Consider the following 11,175-nt stretch of genomic DNA (forward strand, 5'->3'; position numbering starts at 1 on the left):
AATACCAGAGCATCAACTTTCTTTGTCAGGTTATCAAGCTTGGCACTTAGCTCTGGTATGACTCCTATCTCATATATACCACCTCTCTTTTGTTGTTGGGGACTTCTATCACCTCTATTTGAATAATCCCATTGCTGGGAATTTTCGCACAAAGTTTCAAAGAAGTTCCACGCTTCGACATCACTTTTGGTCATGAATGACCCTCCACTGGTGGCATCAACCATGCGACGGTTCTGTGGTGTCAGACCGTCATAGAAGTATTGAACTTGTTGCCACTTCTCAAAACCATGGTGAGGACATTTAAGAAGCAAGTCCTTCCATCTTTCCCAACATTCATGAAAGTGCTCGCCCTCTTTTTGTGTGAAGTTAGTGATTTCTCTACGGAGGGCATTGGTTTTGTGAACGGGGAAGAACTTGTTTAAGAACTTCTTAGACAGTTGGTCCCATGTAGTGATAGATCCAACTTCTAGAGAATTCAACCATGCTTTCGCCTTATCCTTCAAAGAAAAAGGAAACAGGCGTAGGCGGATCGAATCGTCTGAGAAGTTTTGGAACTTAAAGGTGGAGCAAATGTTTAAGAATTCTTTCACATGATGATATGGGTCCTCTTTGTCCAATCCATAAAAGGATGGCAACAATTGTATGACTCCAGGTTTAAGTTCAAAGTGTGCTGCCGTAGTGGTTGGCAACACTATGCATGAAGGCGCATTAAATTGGACAGGAGCTGAATAATCTTTGAGAGCTTTAACTTCAGTCTCATTCGACAAACAGAATTATTTCTCAATCTTTCACGAATTGTTCTTTCAATCTCAGGATCAAACGGTGCTAGTTCTAAATCCAGAGATCTACGTCCTAGCATAAACTGTGAGATTCTAAAACAAGTTAAAATTATGTAAATGAGAATGGGAAGAAAGAACCCAGAAAAGGAGATGATTGATGTCTGAAGAAGAGCTCCTCCTTTTGAAGACAATGTTATTTAGCAGCTTCCTTCCTTAATTCCTATAAACAAAAAGAAAACAAAAATAAATTAAATTTACTAAAATAATGCTAGAAAAAATCCTAAGCAACGGTTAACTTCTAAAAAAAAAAAAAAAAAAAAAAAAGTTTGTAATCTTAGAAAATAAAAGCTAAGTTAGTTTCTAAAAAGGGAAAATTTCTAAAAATAAATAAAATAGCCTGGAAATAGAAACTTTCTGAAAAAATATAACCTTAATTCTAAAAATAGAAATTAGAAAAAAAATAGAAAAATTGGAAAGAGATTACCAAAGTAGTAGTTTATGTCAGGTCCCTACAAAACAGGAAATAGGTTAGTTTCTAAAAAAAAAATTTTAACCTAAAGTTAGTCAAAAAACCTAAGACTATGAATTATGATAAGAGAGAATCCTAAATCCAATTTGGAACGAAACAGTCCCCGGCAACGGCGCCAAAAACTTGATGTTTTATTTAAACCAACACGATTTAAATGATTTTTAAACTCGCAAGTATACGAATCAGATGCAGATACGGTACGTATTACGAGATCGTTCCCACGAGGACTGGTCGTCACAATTCAAATCTATGATTCTCCTTAACTAATCCAACAAATAATGGAATGAATTACTAAGCACAATTTTATGAAAAACAATTAATTAAGAACAGGGAAGAAAATTCAATCAGAGAGAGAGCACTAGGACTTTCGAATCCACCCCTAATTATCCTAACCCTTGTTTTGTCTGTTGATTCACCTTGATCTAGATTGATACCACTTAAATAGAGAAAGCACAATCTGTGTCCTTAATCGGGCATACAGACTGTCTAATTCCTTTAAGCAATGCCATGAATGACATATCCCATATCCTTGGTCGGGCATAAGGGATGTACAATTCATTAAAGCATCCTGTTTCTTCCTCTATAGGAAACCTGTTCCTGATCAGACACAAGCACCTATAATAAGCATCCAAACAACATCCATATATATACTTTGGTCAAGTTCATAGATGGAGAAGTATAGAATTTAAACCCATAAAGCCCACTTAGGGAAAGAAACAAATTAATTAAAATTCAAAGTGAATCAACCAACACAAGAGCTGATCAAATTAAGGGCTTCATCTCAGCCCTAGCTGAGAGATTAGTGACCCATAAAATTCATAAAAAATATTAAATAAGATTCATAAAAAAAAGCATCAAACCAAACAATCTCTCTCTCTCTTCTTTCTTCTCTTTCTTCTCTTCCTTGCTTCAGATCTGGAATCCCCTGGTTCTGAATGCCTTTCCCACGTCCAAAACTCCCCTTTTATAGCTGCTAGATGGTTGGAATCGGTGGCGGAGTCGTAGAAGGACTCGAAGTGTAATTTTTCGCAGCCGTGATCGGTGGGCCCCACAGAGTTTTTCTGGAAAATCCACCCCGTCCATTGGATTCAGAACGAAATTTCAGTCAAGAATGGGTGGTTTTGAATGTCCATTGACACGGCCCAGAGAAGAAAATACAAAAAGATCAGTTTTGAACGTCGCCAGGTAGCCCTTTTGTGGCCTCTGTACCGCACATGTGTGTCCCCATGGGAGTGGAATATCAGCATAGTTTTGAAGATCTCGAAGCCCTCTACACGATGGACGGCTCGGATCGGCCGTACGGGTGACGTACGGGGCCCACAATCCTTCGCAAAAACGGCCAGCGGAAGACGCTACGCGGACGCCAAACCGACGCTGCGATGATGGTGGGGCCCATTCCTGGACTTTTCACAGGAATCCACGTCGTCCATTGGTTTCAGCTCGAAAAATCAGTAGGAATTGACTGGTTTTGGGGTGAATTTGGTGCAGCCCACGGAGTTTTGAACTCACCGTCCGTTTTGCATTTTTTCAGCGATCAACGTCCGTACACATGCATGGAACCAAACGGACATCTAGGCGATGATGATATCGGCCCCAAGAAGCGGATGGACGGTTCGGATTGTCCATTTGGACACTAGGTGGGCCCCACAACCGATGACAGCGGTCGGTTCCGCGGACGCTGGAAACGGAAACTTCCGTTTTCCAAAGACGAAGTCGGGTCAGCGCTGCTGACCGACGCTCGTCCGTTTGGTGCGCAGCCGATGCACCTGTGCACTGTGTACACATCTCTTACACAGGGCTCACCGTGATGTTTACGAGAAATCCAATCCGTCCATCCTATTTGTCATCTATTTTCAACCATCAGCTCCAAGTTTGAGGCAGTTCCAAATATCAGGTGGGCCCCAAGGTGAAGATTAATGGGCTGATCTGTCCGTTGGACCACTTCCCGAGATCTTCAATGGCTGAAATTTAATATGTACGGTTAATTCACGGCCCTCATCTCATGTATGAAGTTTCGAACTGATCGGATAGTGGGAACCATGTGATCTTGCATTCTGGACCCTTTTCGGGCCCCTTTGGCTTGCTTTCCTCAGATCCCAGACGTGTAAAATCTTCATTATTGGTTCTCTGGAGTCCACCCCGTGCTCTGGAGACTTTGGATCATGAAATCCATGCCTTTAACACCAATTTTCAATTAACGCTCCTGACTTTATCCTGTAATAAAAATACAATTAAAATACTCCATTAAGCATTATCATATACATAAAATCTGGTAATTACTGGGGTCTGATATGCAATATTTGACCCTGATCAGAAATGACCATGAAGTGAAGGGAATTGACCATGAAATGCATGGAAATGATCGTGAATCAACACGGAATCGCCGGGAATGACCGTGAAATGCATGAAAATGACCGTGAAGTGAAGCGAATTGACCGAAAATTGAGCGGGCCAAACTGGAAATTGAGCGGGCCAAACTGGAAATTAAGCGGGACAAACTGAAAAATGAGCGGGCCAAACTGAAAATTGAGCGGGACAAACTGAAAATTGAGCAGGCTAAACAGGAAAATGAGCTGACCAAACTGAAAATTGAGTGGGACAAACTGAAAATTGAGCAAGCCAAACTAGGAAATGAGCGGGCCAAACTGGAAATTGAGCGGGCCAAACTAGAAATTGAGTGGGCCAAACTGGAAATTAAGCGGGCCAAACTGGCCTAACTGGAAATTGAGCGGGACAAACTGGAAAATGAGCAGGATAAACTGAAAAATGAGCAGGGGAAACATGAAATCAGCAAGGCAAACTAGAAAATCATTATGCCCATTGTTTCCTGTGGTATAATCCACTTGATATTTTGATATGCTTCAATTTGGGGCTCAACCCCTTAATTAGATAGAAAAACAGATCGACGGCGTTGATATACTACATGATGTCCACTCGATTTCCAGTTTGTCCCGCTCAATTTTCAGTTTATCCCGCTCAATTTCCTATTTGGCCCGCTCATTTTCCAGTTTGTCCCGCTCATTTCCATGTTTGCCTGCTCCATTTCCAGTTTGTCTCGCTCAATTTCCAATTTCTCCCGCTCAATTTCCAGTTTGTCCCGCTCAATTTCCATGAAGCGAATTGAACGTGAAATGCGTGGAAATGACCGTGAAGTGAAGGGAATTGACCGTGAAGTGCATCGAAATGACCATGAATCTAAACCCTGGCTAATTAGGCTTTCATATGTTTTAAACCCTAGCTATTCAGGCTCATCTGTCGAAAGCAGTCCATCGAAACTAGAATAGGATTGCTGATTACTGACACACGATCAAGGATGTAATTAGGCTATTGACCGCAGCACCAGCCAATTAGCTGATTTGTGAGCTCCATGATGATGTATCTCTTTTATCCACTCAGTTCAATCATTTAGCTGACTCATTTTATGGCATAAGACAAAAAATGAGACGTACAAATCTAAGGTGAACCATACTACAAGAACACAGTGTTGACTGAATATCCACCATTAAAAACTAGTAGGTGACCCAACATGAGCCAGCTATCTAGTGCAAAAGCTGTGGGCCCCACTATGAAGTATGTGTTTATCCATGCCGTTCATCCATTCTTTCAGCTCATTTTAAGGTATGAGTCCAAAAATGAAGCGATCCAAAGCTCAGGTGGATCAAACCACAAGATACAATAGTGAGAATGATGTCCACATTTGAAACCTTCCCAGGGCCTAAAGTGATAGTTATTTGCCATCTAACCTGCTCATGAGGTCACACGATGTACGATGGGTAAACACAAATATCAACTTGATCCAAAGCTTTTGTGTGCGTTAAAGAAGTTTCTAACAGTAAGCATTCAATCCCCGCAGTTTTCTATGGGGTAGTTCACTTGAGCTTCAGATCTGCCTCATTTTTTGGCTCATAGCCTAAAATGAGCTGAAATAAATTGGACAAATTGTTGATAAAACACATACATAATGGTGCGGCTCACATAGCTTTGACACCAACTATCTGGCTGGTGCTAGGGTCACCGACCAAACCGCGTCCTTGTGGGATCATGGGTGCTCATAAAAGTGGTTCTGATGGTGAATTTTCTGTTTCTTAAAAATTTTGTTGGTTGGGTGGGTCAGGCATGTATAAAGAAACGGGTGGGTCAAGCATGTATAAAGAAACGGATGGTTGAAACAATGAACCCCAACTAACCAAAATCTTTTTCATATGCATGTTTTATGTCCCCGTTTTCTACATACTATTGAGGTAGCTTAAAGAAGCTTGGTACTCTCATTTTTTAGTGCTTTCAACATAAATATGTATGGACTCACTAACAACAAAATGGTGTTAGTGTACAAGTAGTGTACAAAGGAGGGAAGAACGCCATAGTATACATCACTTGTCTTAATGGTGCCACTCCTGCTCTTCTCCATCTTTAAAAACTGAAGATTTGCTTATCCATACAAGAAACTTCGAACAAGCGTAGCTAGACAAATGCATTCAAAAAGTTCTATCTGAATACGACTTTAAGGCTAACCAAACGGCCCCAAGATAAACATGAATTTCGTATAAGTGCTACATATGCACGCCACAAAAGCACTTATACATGCATGTGCACACATAAAGACACTAGCATGTTGCATCTACGAAAACTTACCATAGTCTGTCATCGTTCGATACTTTCAATACTTACAAGGAACGAATGCTATCCTTAATTTCCTGTAGATGATTATCATCCTTCCAATGAGCTATTGCATCAATGTCACAGATGACCAAATATTAGAAGGTGTATGAAAAAAGTAAGAGATCATCTTGACCTGATTCAGAATGTCAGCTTCCAACAGTCCAAAAGAAAATCGACATAGGATAAGGCCACCAAGTATTACTACATAAAAGAGGAGAGTCAGGGGTCCACCTTAGATCACGTAATTTACTATGGTGTGGCCCACCTTAGATTTGGATCTGCCACATTTTCGGATTCAAGCTTGAAAATGAGTTGAAAAGATGAATGGTGGGCTTGAATAGAATACATTCATTATGTGAGGATAATTTTTGGTTGCTGAGTTTTACATTTCTTAGCTTAGTAATTCCTTAGTTTCTGGGCAAAACAAAAAATAAATCAGTTCTTGGTTGGTTTTTACATTTCCCATGAATTCCTTTTGGTCATAAATCCTGCCCCAACTTCTAGGCGGGGAGTGAAAAACATGGGGAATTAAAACATGATTTTAGACTCTTCTACGGTTTTCCCAGACTTTCATGAATATAGTGGCACAAGTGTATGCATAGATAAAATAAAATAAAATAAAAGGTAGGTTGGATGGAAAATCTCCTAGTTTTGGTTCGTTGGGACTTTCTAACCCAGTCTTTATCCGTGCTTTGTTATTCTTGATCGTTGCCGCTGCCATCGGCATCATCATTATCTTATTCCTTCTCATAGTGATTTGGGATTGGCCTTTAAATGGCAGATTGTCGAAAGGGTGAGGGCAAGCAAGCAAAGTAGGATCATGGAACAGCAGTTGCCAAACAAACAGCCAACCACAAAACACCCACACACAAGATGTGCCATGCTTAGTAGTTGGTAGCACAAAATAGCACAGAACCCACCGATACATTATTGCCAACTCACATGCAAACACGATCAAGCCCACATTTGATTACCAACTCAACTCACATGCAAACATGATCAGCCCCACACCATTATTACATGAGTCTAACTATGGCAAATTATCCAAAAAAGGGAAATTTGCAAACAATTAAGGTCTCTAGCATGCAATGCAACACATGCTCATTAGGCATAATAGAAAATCTGAAAGTCTTGATGTTGAAGACATTTGACTACAGAGTGTAGATAAAACAAACTGACTAATTTGTAGTAAGGCTTTTAATAAAACAAAATTAAAAAATGCAACATTAAACAAGTTGCTTGATCTTCCTTTAAGATAACTTTACTCAACAACCAGGAGGATCCTCAGAATACTCAACTCAAAATATTCTTTTTATTTTTTAGAATGGGAGGTCTAAAACCATGAGTAACTATGATTATTGAAGAACATTTCCTAGGCTTTGTTCTGAAAATGCTGCATCATTTTGTAACTATCTGCAATACTATATCAGCTCAACCATAACTCAAATGATCAAAGGGGAATTTTCAAGAGACACCCTTGCTATGCCTCTGAACAGTTAGCAATATGAAGCGGCCTCAAACCATATTGTCATTGTTTATATGGAACAAAACAACACAATACAGGATCAGCAGGTTGTTTCCTTCCTGCATTCTTGCACAGAAAAGGCTTTCTTTGAGATTGATCATCTAAGTTGGTGCTGACAGATTAATTTGAGTTACTTGTATGCCACATATATCAACCATCACATCTTACCAAAGTTGTTATGTCTGAAAGCTACCTCTGCAGAAATACTTTACAGGTAAATATGTCCCTTGAGTTTTAAAATCTAAATTTGAGGTGAAGTCTCTTTTTTGCAATGTGCTCTGTTCCAATCCCTCTGTCCAGTCCTGGACTATCATTGCTGCCTGTTGCAACTTGTTTCTGCAAGTGTCAAGTGAATTGACTATGAAATGCATGGAAATGACAGTGAAGTGAAGGGAATTTACTGGAACTAAATGTATTCTCAAATCCCTAAACCTATAACCTTAACCTATAACCTTAACCTAAACCTAAACCTAAAACCTAAATGTATTCTCAAATCCTTAAACCTAAACCTACACCTAATCCTAATCTTAACTCCTTAACTTAAACCTAAACTTGAAAACCCAAACCTAAACCCGAACCCAAACTTGAACCCGATTTCCTAAACCTAAACCCGAACTTGAACCCGAACCCGAACCCGATTTCCTAAACCTAAACCTTAACCTATTCTCAATTCCCTAAACCGTAACCTATAACCTAACCTAAACCTAAACATATAACCTACACTTATAACCTAAACCTAAACCTATTCTCAAATCCCAAAACCCATAACCTTAACCTAAACCTAAACCTATAACCTTAACCTAAACCAAATCCTATAACCTAAACCTTAACCTATAACCTATAACCTAAACTTATAACGTATAACCTAACCTTAACCTAAACCTAAAACCTAAACCTAAACCTATAACCTATAACCTAAACCTAAACCTAAAATCTAATGTATTCTCAAATCCCTAAACCTAAACCTACACCTAATCCTAATCTCAACTCTCTAACCTAAACCTAAACCTAAACTTGAAAACTCAAACCTAAACCTGATCCCAAATCTGAACCCGATTTCCTAAACCTAAACCTAAAACCTAAATGTATTCTCATATCCCTAAACCTAAACCTACACCTAATCCTAATCTTAACTCCTTAACTTAAACCTAAACTTAAAAACCCAAGCCTAAACCCGAACCCGATTTCTTAAACCTAAACCTATTCTCAATTCCCTAAAACTATTCTCAATTCCCTAAACCTATAACCTAAAACCTAAACCTAAATCTAAAACCTAAATGTATTCTCAAATCCCTAAACCTAAACCTACACCTAATCCTAATCTCAACTCCCTAACCTAAACCTGATCCCGAACCCAAACCTGATTGATGTAATAATGTAGCACAATCACATGGCAATAAATAAGAAAATCTTACTTTGTTGGCAAGCGTACTCGAACTCAAGCATCACAATGCATCTATTTCCATCTCCATTATCTCTTATAACATAGATTATTTGAGATTTGGATTTCCAGTTGGCCCGCTCAATTTCGAGTTTGTCTCGCTCAATTTCCAGATTGGCCCGCTCAATATTCAGTTTAACCTGCTCAATTTGGCCCGCTCAATTTCCAATTTGGCCCACTCAATTTCTAGTTTGTCCCGCTCAATTTCTAGTTTGTCCCACTGAATTTTTCTTCTTTCTTCTCCCTACTCCTTCATCCTAGCCAACCGAATCTGATTCTTTGATTACTTCTCCCCCCTCTGTGACTGTCCACCTTCCAGTAAAACCCTCCATTTTCTTCATTTTGTATTTTCCCTTTGTCCGGTTGAGAATACAGACCCCACGCACGTCATTTTGTATTTCCCCTTTTTTAGCAACCAGCCAAGGAAAACGTACCTAAATAAGACTTTAATTTCACTACTAAACTATGGAGGTGTCCCAAAAGAATACTTTATAGATCTTCTAAGGAATACTTTGAATGATGCTCAATTTCCAGTTAGTCTCACTCAATTTCACAATATCCAGTTTGTCCCACTTAATTTCCAGTTTGGCCCGCTCAATTTCCAGTTAGGCCCGCTCAATTTCTAGTTAGGCCCGCTCAATTTCAAGTTTGTCATGCTCAATTTCTAGTTAGGCCCACTCAATTTCTAGTTTGAATTTTCACACAATTTTCCTTAGTTGAAATGACATTGTGAAGACACTTAATAGACAATAGGTGAAATGAGTTTAGGCATTGTAAGCAGTTCCTTCCCCATTACATTGTATATTAGATCAAATTTAAGCACTCCCTAAACTTAAAACCCGCACTAAGAGTTAAAAATGAAAATTCGCTAAGAAATCTCATATAAGCGTCGCTGAATGGATATTCCATGATAGATAACGTTGCTAAATTTAACAAGCACCACAGCCTGGAGCCTCTAGTTTTTCGCTCCCATGGCATCGACCTTCATACTCAAGAATTCGATGTGGGTCATCTCCAATTCCAAAGCGTTTTGGAGCTCTTTAAGAGCGGAACCATACTCTTGCAAGCTACAATAATGAAGGAAACATGCCTCGAGCTCTCCTTCCCTATCTTCAAAAGCACTGACCTGGTTCTTAAGGCCATCGATCTCTTCCTCCACGTCAGATCCGTTTTTGCCAACGACTTGTCTGATTTCCTCCTCCCTGGCTTCATCTTGACATTGAGTCTGTGAGATTTTCAAAGAATTCGAACCTTGAGTTTGTAGAAGGCAGTGATCTTCTTCGACTTCTTCTTCATCGAGACCGTTCATTTGATGTTGTTGACGTGATTGGGCTTTGCTTCTGATGACAATGGAGAAGAGAAAACAAGCCAAGGTGAGAGCCAAAGGGATGCCAGCTTTTGACCAACCATTTGATAACCAGAACCGCGGAACTGATCCGGAACCAAACCATTTTTCACGATCCAGTTCCGGTTCGGTTCTATGGTGCTAACGGTCCGGTTCCGGTTCCAAAAACTGTGGAACTATCAGGAACGGTTTGGTTCCGATTTCACCCCAGAACTGGACCAAACTGACCCGTGTGCACCCCTAGAAATGACCGTGAAGTGCATCGAAATGACCGTGAATCTAAGCAAAATCGCTAGAAATGACCGTGAAATGCATGGAAATGACCGTGAAGTTAAGTGAATTGACCGTGAAATGCATGGAAATGACCATGAAGTGAAGGGAATTTACTGGAAATTGAGCGGGACAAACTGAAAATTGAGCGGGACAAACTGGAAATTGAGCGGGCCAAACTAGAAATTGAGCGGGCCAAACTGAAAATTGAGCAGGCCAAACTGGAAATTGAGCGGGCCAAACTAAAAATTGAGCGGGACAAACTGAAAATTGAGCCAGCCAAACTGGAAATTAAGCGAGACAAACTGGAAATTGAGCGGGCCAAACTGAAAATTGAGCGGGCCAAACTAGTAATTGAGTGGGCCAAACTCAATTTTCAGTTTGTCCTGCTCAATTTTCAATTTGGCTCGCTGAAATTCTAGTTTGTCCTGCTCATTTCCATGTTTGCCCGCTCAATTTCCAATTTGGCCCGTTTAATTTCCAATTCGTCCCGCTCAATTTCCAGTTTGGCCTGCTCAATTTTCAGTTTGGCTCACTCAATTTTCAGTTTGGCCGGCTCAATTTCCAATTTGGCCAGTTGAAATTCTAGTTTGTCCCGCTCATTTCCATATTTGCCAGCTCAATTTT

The 11,175-nt window shown here is 39.9% G+C and overlaps 1 non-coding gene across 1 annotated transcript; it reads left to right on the plus strand.

Moving 5' to 3' along the window:
* Positions 1 to 282: 282 nt before the first annotated feature.
* Positions 283 to 389, plus strand: LOC131234258 (small nucleolar RNA R71). The gene has a single exon (XR_009165661.1). It is a non-coding gene; the product is annotated as a small nucleolar RNA R71 (small nucleolar RNA).
* Positions 390 to 11,175: the final 10,786 nt, after the last annotated feature.

This window comes from Magnolia sinica, chromosome 18 (assembly GCF_029962835.1).
Source record: "Magnolia sinica isolate HGM2019 chromosome 18, MsV1, whole genome shotgun sequence".
Lineage (NCBI taxonomy): Eukaryota > Viridiplantae > Streptophyta > Magnoliopsida > Magnoliales > Magnoliaceae > Magnolia > Magnolia sinica.